The sequence below is a fragment of the Gorilla gorilla genome, chromosome 18, assembly GCF_029281585.2.
Source record: "Gorilla gorilla gorilla isolate KB3781 chromosome 18, NHGRI_mGorGor1-v2.1_pri, whole genome shotgun sequence".
Taxonomy (NCBI): domain Eukaryota; kingdom Metazoa; phylum Chordata; class Mammalia; order Primates; family Hominidae; genus Gorilla; species Gorilla gorilla.
The window spans coordinates 120,966,915-120,988,315 of NC_073242.2; the positions used below are offsets into that span (position 1 = coordinate 120,966,915).

The 21,401-nt window shown below is 58.4% G+C and overlaps 1 protein-coding gene across 34 annotated transcripts in view; it reads left to right on the forward strand.

The window, feature by feature from the left end:
- LOC115931432 (decreased expression in renal and prostate cancer protein) overlaps window positions 1-21,401 on the forward strand; it is a 407,507-nt gene that overhangs the window by 195,984 nt on the left and 190,122 nt on the right. For 32 of the 34 annotated variants that reach the window (XR_010131404.1, XR_010131396.1, XR_010131402.1 and 29 more), the window contains one exon: window positions 1-21,401. This exon is cut by the window's left edge and continues 107,811 nt beyond it; it is cut by the window's right edge and continues 13,753 nt beyond it. The exons of the other annotated variants lie outside the window; for them this stretch is intronic. The gene's annotated coding sequence lies outside the window, so the exon portion shown is untranslated. 34 annotated transcript variants of the gene reach the window in all.

Genomic DNA, 21,401 nt, shown 5'->3' on the forward strand with positions numbered 1-21,401 from the left:
ATGGTCAGGGCCAGGGCCCAGGGTTATGGATGTTTCAGGGTCAGGGCCAGGTCCCAGGGTTACGGTTCTTTCAGGGTCAGGGCCACGGCCCAGGGATAGTGTTGTGTTAGGGTCAGGGCCAGAGCCCAGAGTTAGGATTGTTTTAGGTTCAGGGCCAGGGCCAGGGCTCAGGGTTAGGGTTGTTTTAGGGTCAGGGCCAAGGTCCAGGATTAGGGTTGTTTTAGGGTCAGGGCCAGGGCCCAGGTTTAGGGTTGTTTTAGGGTCATGGCCATGGCACAGGGTTAGGCTTGTTTTAGGGTCAGGTCCAGGACCCAGGGTTAGGCTTGTTTTAGGGTCAGGGCCAGGGTCCAGGGTTAGGCTTCTTTTAGGGTCAGGACCAGGGCCCAGGTTTAGGGATGTTTTATTGTCAGGGCCAGGGCCCAGGGTTAGGGTTTTTTTAGAGTCAGGTCCAGGGCCCAGGGTTAGGGTTGTTTTAGGGTCAGGGCCAGGGCCCCTGGTTACGGTTGTTTTACGGTCAGGGCCAGGGCCCAGGGTTAGGGTTGTTTTAGGGTCAGGGCGAGGGCCCAGGGGTAGGGTTGTTTTAGGGTCAGGGCCAGGGCCCAGGGTTAGGGTTGTTTTAGGGTCAGGGCCCAGGGTTAGGGTTGTTGTAGGGTCAGGGCCCTGGGTTAGGCGTGTTTTAGGGCCAGGGCCCAGGGTTAGGGTTGTTTTAGGGTCAGGGCCAGGGCCCAGGGTTAGGGTTGTCTTAGGGTCAGGGCCAGGGCCCAGGGTTAGGGTTGTTTTAGGGTCAGGGCCAGGGCCCAGGGTTCGGGTTGTTTTAGGGTCAGGGCCAGGACCCAGGGTTAGGGTTGTTTTAGGGTCAGGGCCCAGGGTTAGGGTTGTTGTAGGGTCAGGGCCCTGGGTTAGGCGTGTTTTAGGGCCAGGGCCCAGGGTTAGGGTTGTTTTAGGGTCAGGGCCAGGGCCCAGGGTTAGGGTTGTCTTAGGGTCAGGGCCAGGGCCCAGGGTTAGGGTTGTTTTAGGGTCAGGGCCAGGGCCCAGGGTTAGGGTTGTTTTACGGTCCGGGACCAGGGGTAGGCTTGTTTTAGGATTGGGGCCCAGGGTTAGGCTTGTTTTAGTGTCTGGGCCCAGGGTTAGGCTTGTTTTAGTGTCAGGGCCCAGCGTTAGGCTTGTTTTATGGTCGGGGCCGCGGGTTAGGCTTGTTTTAGGGTCAGGCCCGTTGTTAGGGTTGTTTTAGGGTCAGGGCCCAGGGTTAGGGTTGTTTTAGGGCCAGGACCCAGGGTTAGGGTTGTTTTAGGGTCAGGGCCACGGCCCAGGGTTAGGGTTGTTTTAGGGTGAGGGCCAGGGCCCAGGGTTCGGGTTATTTTAGGGTCAGGCCCAGGGCCCTGGGTTAGGGTTGTTTTAGGGTCAGGGCCAGGGCCCAGGGTTAGGGTTGTTTTAGGGTCAGGGCCAGGGCCCAGGGTTAGGGTTGTTTTAGGGTCAGGGCCAGGGCCCATGTTTAGGCTTGTTTTAGGATTAGGTCTAGGACCCAGGGTTAGGGTTGTTTTAGGGTCAGGGCCAAGGCCCAGTTTTAGGGTTATTTTAGGGTGAGGGCCAGGGCCCAGGGTTCGGGTTGTTTTAGGGTCAGGGCCAGGGCCCAGGGTTAGGGTTGTTTTAGGGTCAGGGCCAGGGCCCAGGGTTAGGGTTGTTTAAGGTCAGGTCCAGGGCCCAGGGTTAGGCTTGTTTTAGGGTCAGGGACAGGGCCCAGGGTTAGGGTTGTTTTAGGGACAGGGGCACGGCCCAGGGCCAGGCTTGTTTTATTGTGAGGGCCAGGGCCCTGGGGCAGGGTTGTTTTAGGGTCAGGGCCAGGGCCCAGGGTTAGGGTTGTTTTAGGGTCAGGGCCAGGTCCCAGGGTTAGGCTTGTTTTAGGGTCACGGCCAGGGCCCAGGGTTAGGGTTGTTTTAGGGTCAGGGCCAGGGCCCAGGGTTAGGGTTGTTTTAGGGTCAGAGCCAGGGCCCATGTTTAGGTTTGTTTTAGGATCAGGTCCAGGACCCAGGGTTAGGGTTGTTTTAGGGTCAGGGCCAAGGCCCAGGGTTAGGGTTGTTTTAGGGTGAGGGCCAGGGCCCAGGGTTCGGGTTGTTTTAGGGTCAGGGCCAGGGCCCAGGGTTAGGGTTGTTTTAGGGTCAGGGCCAGGGCCCAGGGTTAGGGTTGTTTTATGGTCAGGGCCAGGGCCCATGGTTAGGGTTATTTTAGGGTCAGGGCCAGGGCCCAGGGTTAGGGTTGTTTTAGGGTCAGGGCCAGGGCCCAGGTTTAGGCTTGTTTTAGGGTCAGGGCCAGGACCCAGGGTTAGGCTTGTTTTAGGGTCAGAGCCAGGGCCCATGTTTAGGCTTGTTTTAGGATCAGGTCCAGGACCCAGGGTTAGGGTTGTTTTAGGGTCAGGGCCAGGGCACAGGGTTAGGCTTGTTTTAGGGTCAGGTCGAGGGCCCAGGTGTAGGGCTGTTTTAGGGTCACGAGCAGGGCCTAGAGTTAGGTTTGTTTTAGGGTCAGGGCCAGGGCCCAGGGTTATGGATGTTTCAGGGTCAGGGCCAGGTCCCAGGGTTAGGGTTCTTTCAGGGTCAGGGCCACGGCCCAGGGATAGTGTTGTGTTAGGGTCAGGGCCAGGGCCCAGGGTTAGGATTGTTTTAGGTTCAGGGCCAGGGCTCAGGGTTAGGGTTGTTTTAGGGTCAGGGCCAAGGTCCAGGATTAGGGTTGTTTTAGGGTCAGGGCCAGGGCCCAGGGTTAGGGTTGTTTTAGGGTCATGGCCAGGGCACAGGGTTAGGCTTGTTTTAGGGTTAAGGCCTGGACCCCGGGTTAGGCTTGTTTTAGGGTCAGGGCCAGGGTCCAGGGTTAGGCTTCTTTTAGGGTCAGGACCAGGGCCCAGGTTTAGGGATGTTTTATTGTCAGGGCCAGGGCCCAGGGTTCGGGTTTTTTTAGAGTCAGGGCCAGGGCCCAGGGTTAGGGTTGTTTTAGGGTCAGGGCCAGGGCCCCGGGTTACGGTTGTTTTAGGGTCACGTCCAGGGCCCAGGGTTAGGGTTGTTTTAGGGACAGGGGCACGGCCCAGGGCTAGGCTTGTTTTATTGTGAGGGCCAGGGCCCAGGGGCAGGGTTGTTTTAGGGTCAGGGCCTGGGCCCAGGGTTAGGGTTGTCTTAGGGTCAGGGCCAGGGCCCAGGGATAGGGTTGTGTTAGGGTCAGGGCCAGGGCCCAGGGTTAGGCTTCTTTTAGGGTCAGGGCCAGGGCCCATGGTTAGGGTTGTTTTAGGGTCAGGGCCAGGGCCCAGGTTTAGGGTTGTTTTAGGGTCAGGGCCGGGGCCCAGGGTTAGGGTTGTTTTAGGGTCAGAGCCCAGGGTTAGCGTTGTTTTAGTTTCGGGGCCCAGGGTTAGGTTTGTTTTAGGGTCGGGGCCCAGGGTTAGGGTTGTTTTAGTGGCGGGGCCCAGGGTTAGGGTTGTTTTACGGTCCGGGACCAGGGGTAGGCTTGTTTTAGGGTTGGGGCCCAGGGTTAGGCTTGTTTTAGTGTCAGGGCCCAGGGTTAGGCTTGTTTTAGTGTCAGGGCCCAGGGTTAGGCTTGTTTTATGGTCGGGGCCGAGGGTTAGGCTTGTTTTAGGGTCAGGCCTGTTGTTAGGGTTGTTTTAGGGTCAGGGCCCAGGGTTAGGGTTGTTTTAGGGCCAGGACCCAGGGTTAGGGTTGTTTTAGGGTCAGGGCCACGGCCCAGGGTTAGGGTTGTTTTAGGGTGAGGGCCAGGGCCCAGGGTTCGGGTTCTTTTAGGGTCAGGCCCAGGGCCCAGGGTTAGGGTTGTTTTAGGGTCAGGGCCACGGCCCAGGTTTAGGGTTGTTTTAGGGTCAGGGCCAGGGCCCAGGGTTAGGCTTGTTTTAGTGTCAGGGCCCAGGGTTAGGCTTGTTTTAGTGTCAGGGCCCAGGGTTAGGCTTGTTTTATGGTCGGGGCCGAGGGTTAGGCTTGTTTTAGGGTCAGGCCCATTGTTATGGTTGTTTTAGGGTCAGGGCCCAGGGTTAGGGTTGTTTTAGGGCCAGGACCCAGGGTTAGGGTTGTTTTAGGGTCAGGGCCACGGCCCAGGGTTAGGGTTGTTTTAGGGTGAGGGCCAGGGCCCAGGGTTCGGGTTCTTTTAGGGTCAGGGCCAGGGCCCAGGGTTAGGGTTGTTTTAGGGTCAGGGCCAGGGCCCAGGGTTAGACTTGTTTTAGGGTCAGAGCCAGGGCCCATGTTTAGTCTTGTTTTAGGATCAGGTCCAGGACCCAGGGTTAGGGTTGTTTTAGGGTCAGGGCCAGGGCCCAGGGTTAGGCTTGTTTTAGGGTCAGAGCCAGGGCCCATGTTTAGGCTTGTTTTAGGATCAGGTCCAGGACCCAGGGTTAGGGTTGTTTTAGGGTCAGGGCCAGGGCGCAGGGTTAGGGTTGTTTTAGGGTCAGGTCCAGGGCCCAGGTGTAGGGCTGTTTTAGAGTCACGAGCAGGGCCTAGAGTTAGGTTTGTTTTATGGTCAGGGCCAGGGCCCAGGGTTATGGATGTTTCAGGGTCAGGGCCAGGTCCCAGGGTTACGGTTCTTTCAGGGTCAGGGCCACGGCCCAGGGATAGTGTTGTGTTAGGGTCAGGGCCAGAGCCCAGAGTTAGGATTGTTTTAGGTTCAGGGCCAGGGCCAGGGCTCAGGGTTAGGGTTGTTTTAGGGTCAGGGCCAAGGTCCAGGATTAGGGTTGTTTTAGGGTCAGGGCCAGGGCCCAGGTTTAGGGTTGTTTTAGGGTCATGGCCATGGCACAGGGTTAGGCTTGTTTTAGGGTCAGGTCCAGGACCCAGGGTTAGGCTTGTTTTAGGGTCAGGGCCAGGGTCCAGGGTTAGGCTTCTTTTAGGGTCAGGACCAGGGCCCAGGTTTAGGGATGTTTTATTGTCAGGGCCAGGGCCCAGGGTTAGGGTTTTTTTAGAGTCAGGTCCAGGGCCCAGGGTTAGGGTTGTTTTAGGGTCAGGGCCAGGGCCCCGGGTTACGGTTGTTTTACGGTCAGGGCCAGGGCCCAGGGTTAGGGTTGTTTTAGGGTCAGGGCGAGGGCCCAGGGGTAGGGTTGTTTTAGGGTCAGGGCCAGGGCCCAGGGTTAGGGTTGTTTTAGGGTCAGGGCCCAGGGTTAGGGTTGTTGTAGGGTCAGGGCCCTGGGTTAGGCGTGCTTTAGGGCCAGGGCCCAGGGTTAGGGTTGTTTTAGGGTCAGGGCCAGGGCCCAGGGTTAGGGTTGTCTTAGGGTCAGGGCCAGGGCCCAGGGTTAGGGTTGTTTTAGGGTCAGGGCCAGGGCCCAGGGTTCGGGTTGTTTTAGGGTCAGGGCCAGGACCCAGGGTTAGGGTTGTTTTAGGGTCAGGGCCCAGGGTTAGGGTTGTTGTAGGGTCAGGGCCCTGGGTTAGGCGTGTTTTAGGGCCAGGGCCCAGGGTTAGGGTTGTTTTAGGGTCAGGGCCAGGGCCCAGGGTTAGGGTTGTCTTAGGGTCAGGGCCAGGGCCCAGGGTTAGGGTTGTTTTAGGGTCAGGGCCAGGGCCCAGGGTTAGGGTTGTTTTACGGTCCGGGACCAGGGGTAGGCTTGTTTTAGGATTGGGGCCCAGGGTTAGGCTTGTTTTAGTGTCTGGGCCCAGGGTTAGGCTTGTTTTAGTGTCAGGGCCCAGCGTTAGGCTTGTTTTATGGTCGGGGCCGAGGGTTAGGCTTGTTTTAGGGTCAGGCCCGTTGTTAGGGTTGTTTTAGGGTCAGGGCCCAGGGTTAGGGTTGTTTTAGGGCCAGGACCCAGGGTTAGGGTTGTTTTAGGGTCAGGGCCACGGCCCAGGGTTAGGGTTGTTTTAGGGTGAGGGCCAGGGCCCAGGGTTCGGGTTATTTTAGGGTCAGGCCCAGGGCCCAGGGTTAGGGTTGTTTTAGGGTCAGGGCCAGGGCCCAGGGTTAGGGTTGTTTTAGGGTCAGGGCCAGGGCCCAGGGTTAGGGTTGTTTAAGGTCAGGTCCAGGGCCCAGGGTTAGGCTTGTTTTAGGGTCAGGGACAGGGCCCAGGGTTAGGGTTGTTTTAGGGACAGGGGCACGGCCCAGGGCCAGGCTTGTTTTATTGTGAGGGCCAGGGCCCTGGGGCAGGGTTGTTTTAGGGTCAGGGCCAGGGCCCAGGGTTAGGGTTGTTTTAGGGTCAGGGCCAGGTCCCAGGGTTAGGCTTGTTTTAGGGTCACGGCCAGGGCCCAGGGTTAGGGTTGTTTTAGGGTCAGGGCCAGGGCCCAGGGTTAGGGTTGTTTTAGGGTCAGAGCCAGGGCCCATGTTTAGGTTTGTTTTAGGATCAGGTCCAGGACCCAGGGTTAGGGTTGTTTTAGGGTCAGGGCCAAGGCCCAGGGTTAGGGTTGTTTTAGGGTGAGGGCCAGGGCCCAGGGTTCGGGTTGTTTTAGGGTCAGGGCCAGGGCCCAGGGTTAGGGTTGTTTTAGGGTCAGGGCCAGGGCCCAGGGTTAGGGTTGTTTTATGGTCAGGGCCAGGGCCCATGGTTAGGGTTATTTTAGGGTCAGGGCCAGGGCCCAGGGTTAGGGTTGTTTTAGGGTCAGGGCCAGGGCCCAGGTTTAGGCTTGTTTTAGGGTCAGGGCCAGGACCCAGGGTTAGGCTTGTTTTAGGGTCAGAGCCAGGGCCCATGTTTAGGCTTGTTTTAGGATCAGGTCCAGGACCCAGGGTTAGGGTTGTTTTAGGGTCAGGGCCAGGGCACAGGGTTAGGCTTGTTTTAGGGTCAGGTCCAGGGCCCAGGTGTAGGGCTGTTTTAGGGTCACGAGCAGGGCCTAGAGTTAGGTTTGTTTTAGGGTCAGGGCCAGGGCCCAGGGTTATGGATGTTTCGGGGTCAGGGCCAGGTCCCAGGGTTAGGGTTCTTTCAGGGTCAGGGCCACGGCCCAGGGATAGTGTTGTGTTAGGGTCAGGGCCAGGGCCCAGGGTTAGGATTGTTTTAGGTTCAGGGCCAGGGCTCAGGGTTAGGGTTGTTGTAGGGTCAGGGCCAAGGTCCAGGATTAGGGTTGTTTTAGGGTCAGGGCCAGGGCCCAGGGTTAGGGTTGTTTTAGGGTCATGGCCAGGGCACAGGGTTAGGCTTGTTTTAGGGTTAAGGCCTGGACCCAGGGTTAGGCTTGTTTTAGGGTCAGGGCCAGGGTCCAGGGTTAGGCTTCTTTTAGGGTCAGGACCAGGGCCCAGGTTTAGGGATGTTTTATTGTCAGGGCCAGGGCCCAGGGTTCGGGTTTTTTTAGAGTCAGGGCCAGGGCCCAGGGTTAGGGTTGTTTTAGGGTCAGGGCCAGGGCCCCGGGTTACGGTTGTTTTAGGGTCACGTCCAGGGCCCAGGGTTAGGGTTGTTTTAGGGACAGGGGCACGGCCCAGGGCTAGGCTTGTTTTATTGTGAGGGCCAGGGCCCAGGGGCAGGGTTGTTTTAGGGTCAGGGCCTGGGCCCAGGGTTAGGGTTGTCTTAGGGTCAGGGCCAGGGCCCAGGGATAGGGTTGTGTTAGGGTCAGGGCCAGGGCCCAGGGTTAGGCTTCTTTTAGGGTCAGGGCCAGGGCCCATGGTTAGGGTTGTTTTAGGGTCAGGGCCAGGGCCCAGGTTTAGGGTTGTTTTAGGGTCAGGGCCGGGGCCCAGGGTTAGGGTTGTTTTAGGGTCAGAGCCCAGGGTTAGCGTTGTTTTAGTTTCGGGGCCCAGGGTTAGGTTTGTTTTAGGGTCGGGGCCCAGGGTTAGGGTTGTTTTAGTGGCGGGGCCCAGGGTTAGGGTTGTTTTACGGTCCGGGACCAGGGGTAGGCTTGTTTTAGGGTTGGGGCCCAGGGTTAGGCTTGTTTTAGTGTCAGGGCCCAGGGTTAGGCTTGTTTGATGGTCGGGGCCGAGGGTTAGGCTTGTTTTAGGGTCAGGCCTGTTGTTAGGGTTGTTTTAGGGTCAGGGCCCAGGGTTAGGGTTGTTTTAGGGCCAGGACCCAGGGTTAGGGTTGTTTTAGGGTCAGGGCCAGGGCCCAGGGTTAGGGTTGTTTAAGGTCAGGTCCAGGGCCCAGGGTTAGGCTTGTTTTAGGGTCAGGGACAGGGCCCAGGGTTAGGGTTGTTTTAGGGACAGGGGCACGGCCCAGGGCTAGGCTTGTTTTATTGTGAGGGCCAGGGCCCTGGGGCAGGGTTGTTTTAGGGTCAGGGCCAGGGCCCAGGGTTAGGGTTGTTTTAGGGTCAGGGCCAGGTCCCAGGGTTAGGCTTGTTGTAGGGTCACGGCCAGGGCCCAGGGTTAGGGTTGTTTTAGGGTCAGGGCCAGGGCCCAGGGTTAGGGTTGTTTTAGGGTCAGAGCCAGGGCCCATGTTTAGGTTTGTTTTAGGATCAGGTCCAGGACCCAGGGTTAGGGTTGTTTTAGGGTCAGGGCCAAGGCCCAGGGTTAGGGTTGTTTTAGGGTGCGGACCAGGGCCCAGGGTTCGGGTTGTTTTAGGGTCAGGGCCAGGGCCCAGGGTTAGGGTTGTTTTAGGGTCAGGGCCAGGGCCCAGGGTTAGGGTTGTTTTAGGGTCATGGCCATGGCACAGGGTTAGGCTTGTTTTAGGGTCAGGTCCAGGACCCAGGGTTAGGCTTGTTTTAGGGTCAGGGCCAGGGTCCAGGGTTAGGCTTCTTTTAGGGTCAGGACCAGGGCCCAGGTTTAGGGATGTTTTATTGTCAGGGCCAGGGCCCAGGGTTAGGGTTTTTTTAGAGTCAGGTCCAGGGCCCAGGGTTAGGGTTGTTTTAGGGTCAGGGCCAGGGCCCCGGGTTACGGTTGTTTTACGGTCAGGGCCAGGGCCCAGGGTTAGGGTTGTTTTAGGGTCAGGGCGAGGGCCCAGGGGTAGGGTTGTTTTAGGGTCAGGGCCAGGGCCCAGGGTTAGGGTTGTTTTAGGGTCAGGGCCCAGGGTTAGGGTTGTTGTAGGGTCAGGGCCCTGGGTTAGGCGTGCTTTAGGGCCAGGGCCCAGGGTTAGGGTTGTTTTAGGGTCAGGGCCAGGGCCCAGGGTTAGGGTTGTCTTAGGGTCAGGGCCAGGGCCCAGGGTTAGGGTTGTTTTAGGGTCAGGGCCAGGGCCCAGGGTTCGGGTTGTTTTAGGGTCAGGGCCAGGACCCAGGGTTAGGGTTGTTTTAGGGTCAGGGCCCAGGGTTAGGGTTGTTGTAGGGTCAGGGCCCTGGGTTAGGCGTGTTTTAGGGCCAGGGCCCAGGGTTAGGGTTGTTTTAGGGTCAGGGCCAGGGCCCAGGGTTAGGGTTGTCTTAGGGTCAGGGCCAGGGCCCAGGGTTAGGGTTGTTTTAGGGTCAGGGCCAGGGCCCAGGGTTAGGGTTGTTTTACGGTCCGGGACCAGGGGTAGGCTTGTTTTAGGATTGGGGCCCAGGGTTAGGCTTGTTTTAGTGTCTGGGCCCAGGGTTAGGCTTGTTTTAGTGTCAGGGCCCAGCGTTAGGCTTGTTTTATGGTCGGGGCCGAGGGTTAGGCTTGTTTTAGGGTCAGGCCCGTTGTTAGGGTTGTTTTAGGGTCAGGGCCCAGGGTTAGGGTTGTTTTAGGGCCAGGACCCAGGGTTAGGGTTGTTTTAGGGTCAGGGCCACGGCCCAGGGTTAGGGTTGTTTTAGGGTGAGGGCCAGGGCCCAGGGTTCGGGTTATTTTAGGGTCAGGCCCAGGGCCCAGGGTTAGGGTTGTTTTAGGGTCAGGGCCAGGGCCCAGGGTTAGGGTTGTTTTAGGGTCAGGGCCAGGGCCCAGGGTTAGGGTTGTTTAAGGTCAGGTCCAGGGCCCAGGGTTAGGCTTGTTTTAGGGTCAGGGACAGGGCCCAGGGTTAGGGTTGTTTTAGGGACAGGGGCACGGCCCAGGGCCAGGCTTGTTTTATTGTGAGGGCCAGGGCCCTGGGGCAGGGTTGTTTTAGGGTCAGGGCCAGGGCCCAGGGTTAGGGTTGTTTTAGGGTCAGGGCCAGGTCCCAGGGTTAGGCTTGTTTTAGGGTCACGGCCAGGGCCCAGGGTTAGGGTTGTTTTAGGGTCAGGGCCAGGGCCCAGGGTTAGGGTTGTTTTAGGGTCAGAGCCAGGGCCCATGTTTAGGTTTGTTTTAGGATCAGGTCCAGGACCCAGGGTTAGGGTTGTTTTAGGGTCAGGGCCAAGGCCCAGGGTTAGGGTTGTTTTAGGGTGAGGGCCAGGGCCCAGGGTTCGGGTTGTTTTAGGGTCAGGGCCAGGGCCCAGGGTTAGGGTTGTTTTAGGGTCAGGGCCAGGGCCCAGGGTTAGGGTTGTTTTATGGTCAGGGCCAGGGCCCATGGTTAGGGTTATTTTAGGGTCAGGGCCAGGGCCCAGGGTTAGGGTTGTTTTAGGGTCAGGGCCAGGGCCCAGGTTTAGGCTTGTTTTAGGGTCAGGGCCAGGACCCAGGGTTAGGCTTGTTTTAGGGTCAGAGCCAGGGCCCATGTTTAGGCTTGTTTTAGGATCAGGTCCAGGACCCAGGGTTAGGGTTGTTTTAGGGTCAGGGCCAGGGCACAGGGTTAGGCTTGTTTTAGGGTCAGGTCCAGGGCCCAGGTGTAGGGCTGTTTTAGGGTCACGAGCAGGGCCTAGAGTTAGGTTTGTTTTAGGGTCAGGGCCAGGGCCCAGGGTTATGGATGTTTCAGGGTCAGGGCCAGGTCCCAGGGTTAGGGTTCTTTCAGGGTCAGGGCCACGGCCCAGGGATAGTGTTGTGTTAGGGTCAGGGCCAGGGCCCAGGGTTAGGATTGTTTTAGGTTCAGGGCCAGGGCTCAGGGTTAGGGTTGTTGTAGGGTCAGGGCCAAGGTCCAGGATTAGGGTTGTTTTAGGGTCAGGGCCAGGGCCCAGGGTTAGGGTTGTTTTAGGGTCATGGCCAGGGCACAGGGTTAGGCTTGTTTTAGGGTTAAGGCCTGGACCCAGGGTTAGGCTTGTTTTAGGGTCAGGGCCAGGGTCCAGGGTTAGGCTTCTTTTAGGGTCAGGACCAGGGCCCAGGTTTAGGGATGTTTTATTGTCAGGGCCAGGGCCCAGGGTTCGGGTTTTTTTAGAGTCAGGGCCAGGGCCCAGGGTTAGGGTTGTTTTAGGGTCAGGGCCAGGGCCCCGGGTTACGGTTGTTTTAGGGTCACGTCCAGGGCCCAGGGTTAGGGTTGTTTTAGGGACAGGGGCACGGCCCAGGGCTAGGCTTGTTTTATTGTGAGGGCCAGGGCCCAGGGGCAGGGTTGTTTTAGGGTCAGGGCCTGGGCCCAGGGTTAGGGTTGTCTTAGGGTCAGGGCCAGGGCCCAGGGATAGGGTTGTGTTAGGGTCAGGGCCAGGGCCCAGGGTTAGGCTTCTTTTAGGGTCAGGGCCAGGGCCCATGGTTAGGGTTGTTTTAGGGTCAGGGCCAGGGCCCAGGTTTAGGGTTGTTTTAGGGTCAGGGCCGGGGCCCAGGGTTAGGGTTGTTTTAGGGTCAGAGCCCAGGGTTAGCGTTGTTTTAGTTTCGGGGCCCAGGGTTAGGTTTGTTTTAGGGTCGGGGCCCAGGGTTAGGGTTGTTTTAGTGGCGGGGCCCAGGGTTAGGGTTGTTTTACGGTCCGGGACCAGGGGTAGGCTTGTTTTAGGGTTGGGGCCCAGGGTTAGGCTTGTTTTAGTGTCAGGGCCCAGGGTTAGGCTTGTTTTAGTGTCAGGGCCCAGGGTTAGGCTTGTTTGATGGTCGGGGCCGAGGGTTAGGCTTGTTTTAGGGTCAGGCCTGTTGTTAGGGTTGTTTTAGGGTCAGGGCCCAGGGTTAGGGTTGTTTTAGGGCCAGGACCCAGGGTTAGGGTTGTTTTAGGGTCAGGGCCAGGGCCCAGGGTTAGGGTTGTTTAAGGTCAGGTCCAGGGCCCAGGGTTAGGCTTGTTTTAGGGTCAGGGACAGGGCCCAGGGTTAGGGTTGTTTTAGGGACAGGGGCACGGCCCAGGGCTAGGCTTGTTTTATTGTGAGGGCCAGGGCCCTGGGGCAGGGTTGTTTTAGGGTCAGGGCCAGGGCCCAGGGTTAGGGTTGTTTTAGGGTCAGGGCCAGGTCCCAGGGTTAGGCTTGTTGTAGGGTCACGGCCAGGGCCCAGGGTTAGGGTTGTTTTAGGGTCAGGGCCAGGGCCCAGGGTTAGGGTTGTTTTAGGGTCAGAGCCAGGGCCCATGTTTAGGTTTGTTTTAGGATCAGGTCCAGGACCCAGGGTTAGGGTTGTTTTAGGGTCAGGGCCAAGGCCCAGGGTTAGGGTTGTTTTAGGGTGAGGACCAGGGCCCAGGGTTCGGGTTGTTTTAGGGTCAGGGCCAGGGCCCAGGGTTAGGGTTGTTTTAGGGTCAGGGCCAGGGCCCAGGGTTAGGGTTGTTTTAGGGTCATGGCCATGGCACAGGGTTAGGCTTGTTTTAGGGTCAGGTCCAGGACCCAGGGTTAGGCTTGTTTTAGGGTCAGGGCCAGGGTCCAGGGTTAGGCTTCTTTTAGGGTCAGGACCAGGGCCCAGGTTTAGGGATGTTTTATTGTCAGGGCCAGGGCCCAGGGTTAGGGTTTTTTTAGAGTCAGGTCCAGGGCCCAGGGTTAGGGTTGTTTTAGGGTCAGGGCCAGGGCCCCGGGTTACGGTTGTTTTACGGTCAGGGCCAGGGCCCAGGGTTAGGGTTGTTTTAGGGTCAGGGCGAGGGCCCAGGGGTAGGGTTGTTTTAGGGTCAGGGCCAGGGCCCAGGGTTAGGGTTGTTTTAGGATCAGGGCCCAGGGTTAGGGTTGTTGTAGGGTCAGGGCCCTGGGTTAGGCGTGTTTTAGGGCCAGGGCCCAGGGTTAGGGTTGTTTTAGGGTCAGGGCCAGGGCCCAGGGTTAGGGTTGTGTTAGGGTCAGGGCCAGGGCCCAGGGTTAGGGTTGTTTTAGGGTCAGGGCCAGGGCCCAGGGTTCGGGTTGTTTTAGGTTCAGGGCCAGGACCCAGGGTTAGGGTTGTTTTAGGGTCAGGGCCCAGGGTTAGGGTTGTTGTAGGGTCAGGGCCCTGGGTTAGGCGTGTTTTAGGGCCAGGGCCCAGGGTTAGGGTTGTTTTAGGGTCAGGGCCAGGGCCCAGGGTTAGGGTTGTCTTAGGGTCAGGGCCAGGGCCCAGGGTTAGGGTTGTTTTAGGGTCAGGGCCAGGGCCCAGGGTTAGGGTTGTTTTACGGTCCGGGACCAGGGGTAGGCTTGTTTTAGGATTGGGGCCCAGGGTTAGGCTTGTTTTAGTGTCTGGGCCCAGGGTTAGGCTTGTTTTAGTGTCAGGGCCCAGCGTTAGGCTTGTTTTATGGTCGGGGCCGAGGGTTAGGCTTGTTTTAGGGTCAGGCCCGTTGTTAGGGTTGTTTTAGGGTCAGGGCCCAGGGTTAGGGTTGTTTTAGGGCCAGGACCCAGGTTTAGGGTTGTTTTAGGGTCAGGGCCACGGCCCAGGGTTAGGGTTGTTTTAGGGTGAGGGCCAGGGCCCAGGGTTCGGGTTATTTTAGGGTCAGGCCCAGGGCCCAGGGTTAGGGTTGTTTTAGGGTCAGGGCCAGGGCCCCGGGTTAGGGTTGTTTTAGGGTCAGGGCCAGGGCCCAGGGTTAGGGTTGTTTTAGGGTCAGGGCCAGGGCCCATATTTAGGCTTGTTTTAGGATTAGGTCTAGGACCCAGGGTTAGGGTTGTTTTAGGGTCAGGGCCAAGGCCCAGTTTTAGGGTTATTGTAGGGTGAGGGCCAGGGCCCAGGGTTCGGGTTGTTTTAGGGTCAGGGCCAGGGCCCAGGGTTAGGGTTGTTTTAGGGTCAGGGCCAGGGCCCAGGGTTAGGGTTGTTTAAGGTCAGGTCCAGGGCCCAGGGTTAGGCTTGTTTTAGGGTCAGGGACAGGGCCCAGGGTTAGGGTTGTTTTAGGGACAGGGGCACGGCCCAGGGCCAGGCTTGTTTTATTGTGAGGGCCAGGGCCCTGGGGCAGGGTTGTTTTAGGGTCAGGGCCAGGGCCCAGGGTTAGGGTTGTTTTAGGGTCAGGGCCAGGTCCCAGGGTTAGGCTTGTTGTAGGGTCACGGCCAGGGCCCAGGGTTAGGGTTGTTTTAGGGTCAGGGCCAGGGCCCAGGGTTAGGGTTGTTTTAGGGTCAGAGCCAGGGCCCATGTTTAGGTTTGTTTTAGGATCAGGTCCAGGACCCAGGGTTAGGGTTGTTTTAGGGTCAGGGCCAAGGCCCAGGGTTAGGGTTGTTTTAGGGTGAGGGCCAGGGCCCAGGGTTCGGGTTGTTTTAGGGTCAGGGCCAGGGCCCAGGGTTAGGGTTGTTTTAGGGTCAGGGCCAGGGCCCAGGGTTAGGGTTGTTTTATGGTCAGGGCCAGGGCCCATGGTTAGGGTTATTTTAGGGTCAGGGCCAGGGCCCAGGGTTAGGGTTGTTTTAGGGTCAGGGCCAGGGCCCAGGTTTCGGCTTGTTTTAGGGTCAGGGCCAGGACCCAGGGTTAGGCTTGTTTTAGGGTCAGAGCCAGGGCCCATGTTTAGGCTTGTTTTAGGATCAGGTCCAGGACCCAGGGTTAGGGTTGTTTTAGGGTCAGGGCCAGGGCACAGGGTTAGGCTTGTTTTAGGGTCAGGTCCAGGGCCCAGGTGTAGGGCTGTTTTAGGGTCACGAGCAGGGCCTAGAGTTAGGTTTGTTTTAGGGTCAGGGCCAGGGCCCAGGGTTATGGATGTTTCAGGGTCAGGGCCAGGTCCCAGGGTTAGGGTTCTTTCAGGGTCAGGGCCACGGCCCAGGGATAGTGTTGTGTTAGGGTCAGGGCCAGGGCCCAGGGTTAGGATTGTTTTAGGTTCAGGGCCAGGGCTCAGGGTTAGGGTTGTTTTAGGGTCAGGGCCAAGGTCCAGGATTAGGGTTGTTTTAGGGTCAGGGCCAGGGCCCAGGGTTAGGGTTGTTTTAGGGTCATGGCCAGGGCACAGGGTTAGGCTTGTTTTAGGGTTAAGGCCTGGACCCAGGGTTAGGCTTGTTTTAGGGTCAGGGCCAGGGTCCAGGGTTAGGCTTCTTTTAGGGTCAGGACCAGGGCCCAGGTTTAGGGATGTTTTATTGTCAGGGCCAGGGCCCAGGGTTCGGGTTTTTTTAGAGTCAGGGCCAGGGCCCAGGGTTAGGGTTGTTTTAGGGTCAGGGCCAGGGCCCCGGGTTACGGTTGTTTTAGGGTCACGTCCAGGGCCCAGGGTTAGGGTTGTTTTAGGGACAGGGGCACGGCCCAGGGCTAGGCTTGTTTTATTGTGAGGGCCAGGGCCCAGGGGCAGGGTTGTTTTAGGGTCAGGGCCTGGGCCCAGGGTTAGGGTTGTCTTAGGGTCAGGGCCAGGGCCCAGGGATAGGGTTGTGTTAGGGTCAGGGCCAGGGCCCAGGGTTAGGCTTCTTTTAGGGTCAGGGCCAGGGCCCATGGTTAGGGTTGTTTTAGGGTCAGGGCCAGGGCCCAGGTTTAGGGTTGTTTTAGGGTCAGGGCCGGGGCCCAGGGTTAGGGTTGTTTTAGGGTCAGAGCCCAGGGTTAGCGTTGTTTTAGTTTCGGGGCCCAGGGTTAGGTTTGTTTTAGGGTCGGGGCCCAGGGTTAGGGTTGTTTTAGTGGCGGGGCCCAGGGTTAGGGTTGTTTTACGGTCCGGGACCAGGGGTAGGCTTGTTTTAGGGTTGGGGCCCAGGGTTAGGCTTGTTTTAGTGTCAGGGCCCAGGGTTAGGCTTGTTTTAGTGTCAGGGCCCAGGGTTAGGCTTGTTTTATGGTCGGGGCCGAGGGTTAGGCTTGTTTTAGGGTCAGGCCTGTTGTTAGGGTTGTTTTAGGGTCAGGGCCCAGGGTTAGGGTTGTTTTAGGGCCAGGACCCAGGGTTAGGGTTGTTTTAGGGTCAGGGCCACGGCCCAGGGTTAGGGTTGTTTTAGGGTGAGGGCCAGGGCCCAGGGTTCGGGTTCTTTTAGGGTCAGGCCCAGGGCCCAGGGTTAGGGTTGTTTTAGGGTCAGGGCCACGGCCCAGGTTTAGGGTTGTTTTAGGGTCAGGGCCAGGGCCCAGGGTTAGGCTTGTTTTAGTGTCAGGGCCCAGGGTTAGGCTTGTTTTAGTGTCAGGGCCCAGGGTTAGGCTTGTTTTATGGTCGGGGCCGAGGGTTAGGCTTGTTTTAGGGTCAGGCCCATTGTTATGGTTGTTTTAGGGTCAGGGCCCAGGGTTAGGGTTGTTTTAGGGCCAGGACCCAGGGTTAGGGTTGTTTTAGGGTCAGGGCCACGGCCCAGGGTTAGGGTTGTTTTAGGGTGAGGGCCAGGGCCCAGGGTTCGGGTTCTTTTAGGGTCAGGGCCAGGGCCCAGGGTTAGGGTTGTTTTAGGGTCAGGGCCAGGGCCCAGGGTTAGGGTTGTTTTAGGGTCAGGGCCAGGGCCCAGGGTTAGACTTGTTTTAGGGTCAGAGCCAGGGCCCATGTTTAGTCTTGTTTTAGGATCAGGTCCAGGACCCAGGGTTAGGGTTGTTTTAGGGTCAGGGCCAGGGCCCAGGGTTAGGCTTGTTTTAGGGTCAGAGCCAGGGCCCATGTTTAGGCTTGTTTTAGGATCAGGTCCAGGACCCAGGGTTAGGGTTGTTTTAGGGTCAGGGCCAGGGCGCAGGGTTAGGGTTGTTTTAGGGTCAGGTCCAGGGCCCAGGTGTAGGGCTGTTTTAGAGTCACGAGCAGGGCCTAGAGTTAGGTTTGTTTTAGGGTCAGGGCCAGGGCCCAGGGTTATGGATGTTTCAGGGTCAGGGCCAGGTCCCAGGGTTACGGTTCTTTCAGGGTCAGGGCCACGGCCCAGGGATAGTGTTGTGTTAGGGTCAGGGCCAGAGCCCAGAGTTAGGATTGTTTTAGGTTCAGGGCCAGGGCCAGGGCTCAGGGTTAGGGTTGTTGTAGGGTCAGGGCCAAGGTCCAGGATTAGGGTTGTTTTAGGGTCAGGGCCAGGGCCCAGGGTTAGGGTTGTTTTAGGGTCATGGCCATGGCACAGGGTTAGGCTTGTTTTAGGGTCAGGTCCAGGACCCAGGGTTAGGCTTGTTTTTGGGTCAGGGCCAGGGTCCAGGGTTAGGCTTCTTTTAGGGTCAGGACCAGGGCCCAGGTTTAGGGATGTTTTATTGTCAGGGCCAGGGCCCAGGGTTAGGGTTTTTTTAGAGTCAGGTCCAGGGCCCAGGGTTAGGGTTGTTTTAGGGTCAGGGCCAGGGCCCCGGGTTACGGTTGTTTTACGGTCAGGGCCAGGGCCCAGGGTTAGGGTTGTTTTAGGGTCAGGGCGAGGGCCCAGGGGTAGGGTTGTTTTAGGGTCAGAGCCAGGGCCCAGGGTTAGGGTTGTTTTAGGGTCAGGGCCCAGGGTTAGGGTTGTTGTAGGGTCAGGGCCCTGGGTTAGGCGTGTTTTAGGGCCAGGGCCCAGGGTTAGGGTTGTTTTAGGGTCAGGGCCAGGGCCCAGGGTTAGGGTTGTCTTAGGGTCAGGGCCAGTGCCCAGGGTTAGGGTTGTTTTAGGGTCAGGGCCAGGGCCCAGGGTTCGGGTTGTTTTAGGGTCAGGGCCAGGACCCAGGGTTAGGGTTGTTTTAGGGTCAGGGCCCAGGGTTAGGGTTGTTGTAGGGTCAGGGCCCTGGGTTAGGCGTGTTTTAGGGCCAGGGCCCAGGGTTAGGGTTGTTTTAGGGTCAGGGCCAGGGCCCAGGGTTAGGGTTGTCTTAGGGTCAGGGCCAGGGCCCAGGGTTAGGGTTGTTTTAGGGTCAGGGCCAGGGCCCAGGGTTAGGGTTGTTTTACGGTCCGGGACCAGGGGTAGGCTTGTTTTAGGATTGGGGCCCAGGGTTAGGCTTGTTTTAGTGTCTGGGCCCAGGGTTAGGCTTGTTTTAGTGTCACGGCCCAGCGTTAGGCTTGTTTTATGGTCGGGGCCGAGGGTTAGGCTTGTTTTAGGGTCAGGCCCGTTGTTAGGGTTGTTTTAGGGTCAGGGCCCAGGGTTAGGGTTGTTTTAGGGCCAGGACCCAGGGTTAGGGTTGTTTTAGGGTCAGGGCCACGGCCCAGGGTTAGGGTTGTTTTAGGGTGAGGGCCAGGGCCCAGGGTTCGGGTTGTTTTAGGGTCAGGGCCAGGGCCCAGGGTTAGGCTTGTTTTAGGGTCAGGGCCAGGGCCCAGGGTTAGGCTTGTTTTAGGGTCAGAGCCAGGGCCCATGTTTAGGCTTGTTTTAGGATCAGGTCCAGGACCCAGGGTTAGGGTTGTTTTAGGGTCAGGGCCAGGGCCCAGGGTTAGGCTTGTTTTAGGGTCAGGTCCAGGGCCCAGGTGTAGGGCTGTTTTAGGGTCACGAGCAGGGCCTAGAGTTAGGTTTGTTTTAGGGTCAGGGCCAGGGCCCAGGGTTATGGATGTTTCAGGGTCAGGGCCAGGTCCCAGGGTTAGGGTTCTTTCAGGGTCAGGGCCACGGCCCAGGGATAGTGTTGTGTTAGGGTCAGGGCCAGGGCCCAGGGTTAGGATTGTTTTAGGTTCAGGGCCAGGGCTCAGGGTTAGGGTTGTTTTAGGGTCAGGGCCAAGGTCCAGGATTAGGGTTGTTTTAGGGTCAGGGCCAGGGCCCAGGTTTAGGCTTGTTTTAGGGTCAGGGCCAGGGCCCAGGGTTAGGCTTGTTTTAGGGTCAGAGCCAGGGCCCATGTTTAGGCTTGTTTTAGGATCAGGTCCAGGACCCAGGGTTAGGGTTGTTTTAGGGTCAGGGCCAGGGCGCAGGGTTAGGCTTGTTTTAGGGTCAGGTCCAGGGCCTAGGTGTAGGGCTGTTTTAGGGTCACGAGCAGGGCCTAGAGTTAGGTTTGTTTTAGGGTCAGGGCCAGGGCCCAGGGTTATGGATGTTTCAGGGTCAGGGCCAGGTCCCAGGGTTAGGGTTCTTTCAGGGTCAGGGCCACGGCCCAGGGATAGTGTTGTGTTAGGGTCAGGGCCAGGGCCCAGGGTTAGGATTGTTTTAGGTTCAGGGCCAGGGCTCAGGGTTAGGGTTGTTTTAGGGTCAGGGCCAAGGTCCAGGATTAGGGTTGTTTTAGGGTCAGGGCCAGGGCCCAGGGTTAGGGTTGTTTTAGGGTCATGGCCATGGCACAGGGTTAGGCTTGTTTTAGGGTTAGGGCCAGGACCCAGGGTTAGGCTTGTTTTAGGGTCAGGGCCAGGGTCCAGGGTTAGGCTTCTTTTAGGGTCAGGACCAGGGCCCAGGTTTAGGGATGTTTTATTGTCAGGGCCAGGGCCCAGGGTTCGGGTTTTTTTAGAGTCAGGGCCAGGGCCCAGGGTTAGGGTTGTTTTAGGGTCAGGGCCAGGGCCCCGGGTTACGGTTGTTTTAGGGTCACGTCCAGGGCCCAGGGTTAGGGTTGTTTTAGGGACAGGGGCATGGCTCAGGGCTAGGCTTGTTTTATTGTGAGGGCCAGGGCCCAGGGGCAGGGTTGTTTTAGGGTCAGGGCCTGGGCCCAGGGTTAGGGTTGTCTTAGGGTCAGGGCCAGGGCCCAGGGATAGGGTTGTGTTAGGGTCAGGGCCAGGGCCCAGGGTTAGGCTTCTTTTAGGGTCAGGGCCAGGGCCCATGGTTAGGGTTGTTTTAGGGTCAGGGCCAGGGCCCAGGTTTAGGGTTGTTTTAGGGTCAGGGCCAGGGCCCAGGGTTAGGGTTGTTTTAGGGTCAGAGCCCAGGGTTAGCGTTGTTTTAGGGTCGGGGCCCAGGGTTAGGTTTGTTTTAGGGTCGGGGCCCAGGGTTAGGGTTGTTTTAGGGCCAGGACCCAGGGTTAGGGTTGTTTTAGGGTCAGGGCCTGGGCCCAGGGTTAGGGTTGTCTTAGGGTCAGGGCCAGGGCCCAGGGTTAGGGTTGTGTTAGGGTCAGGGCCAGGGCCCAGGGTTAGGCTTCTTTTAGGGTCAGGGCCAGGGCCCATGGTTAGGGTTGTTTTAGGGTCAGGGCCAAGGCCCTGGTTTAGGGTTGTTTTAGGGTCAGGGCCAGGGCCCAGGGTTAGGGTTGTTTTAGGGTCAGAGCAAAGGGTTAGCGTTGTTTTAGTTTCGGGGCCCAGGGTTAGGTTTGTTTTAGGGTCGGGGCCCAGGGTTAGGGTTGTTTTAGGGACAGGGGCACGGCCCAGGGCTAGGCTTGTTTTATTGTGAGGGCCAGGGCCCAGGGGCAGGGATGTTTTAGGGTCAGGGCCTGGGCCCAGGGTTAGGGTTGTCTTAGGGTCAGGGCCAGGGCCCAGGGTTAGGCTTGTTTTAGGGTCAGGTCCCAGGGTTAGGGTTGTTGTAGGGTCAAGGCCAGGGCCCAGGGTTAGGGTTGTTTTAGGGTCAGGGCCAGGGCCCAGGGTTAGGGTTGTTTTAGGGTCAGGGCCATGGCCCAGGGTTAGGGTTGTTTTGGGTCAGGGCCAGGGCCCAGGGTTAGGCTTGTTTTAGGGTCAGGGCCAGGGCCCATGGTTAGGATTGTTTTAGGGTCAGGACCAGGGCCCATGTTTAGGCTTGTTTTAGGATCAGGTCCAGGACCCAGGGTTAGGGTTGTTTTAGGGTCAGGGCCAGGGCGCAGGGTTAGGCTTGTTTTAGGGTCAGGGACAGGGCCCAGGCTTAGGGTTGTTTTAGGGTCAGGGCCAGGGCCCAGGTTTAGGGTTGTTTTGGGTCAGGGCCAGGGCCCAGGTTTAGGCTTGTTTTAGGGTCAGGGCCAGGGCCCAGGGTTAGGCTTGTTTTAGGGTCAGAGCCAGGGCCCATGTTTAGGCTTGTTTTAGGATCAGGTCCAGGACCCAGGGTTAGGGTTGTTTTAGGGTCAGGGCCAGGGCGCAGGGTTAGGGTTGTTTTAGGGTCAGGTCCAGGGCCCAGGTGTAGGGCTGTTTTAGAGTCACGAGCAGGGCCTAGAGTTAGGTTTGTTTTAGGGTCAGGGCCAGGGCCCAGGGTTATGGATGTTTCAGGATCAGGGCCAGGTCCCAGGGTTACGGTTCTTTCAGGGTCAGGGCCACGGCCCAGGGATAGTGTTGTGTTAGGGTCAGGGCCAGAGCCCAGAGTTAGGATTGTTTTAGGTTCAGGGCCAGGGCCAGGGCTCAGGGTTAGGGTTGTTTTAGGGTCAGGGCCAAGGTCCAGGATTAGGGTTGTTTTAGGGTCAGGGCCAGGGCCCAGGGTTAGGGTTGTTTTAGGGTCATGGCCATGGCACAGGGTTAGGCTTGTTTTAGGGTCAGGTCCAGGACCCAGGGTTAGGCTTGTTTTAGGGTCAGGGCCAGGGTCCAGGGTTAGGCTTCTTTTAGGGTCAGGACCAGGGCCCAGGTTTAGGGATGTTTTATTGTCAGGGCCAGGGCCCAGGGTTAGGGTTTTTTTAGAGTCAGGTCCAGGGCCCAGGGTTAGGGTTGTTTTAGGGTCAGGGCCAGGGCCCCGGGTTACGGTTGTTTTACGGTCAGGGCCAGGGCCCAGGGTTAGGGTTGTTTTAGGGTCAGGGCGAGGGCCCAGGGGTAGGGTTGTTTTAGGGTCAGGGCCAGGGCCCAGGGTTAGGGTTGTTTTAGGGTCAGGGCCCAGGGTTAGGGTTGTTGTAGGGTCAGGGCCCTGGGTTAGGCGTGTTTTAGGGCCAGGGCCCAGGGTTAGGGTTGTTTTAGGGTCAGGGCCAGGGCCCAGGGTTAGGGTTGTCTTAGGGTCAGGGCCAGGGCCCAGGGT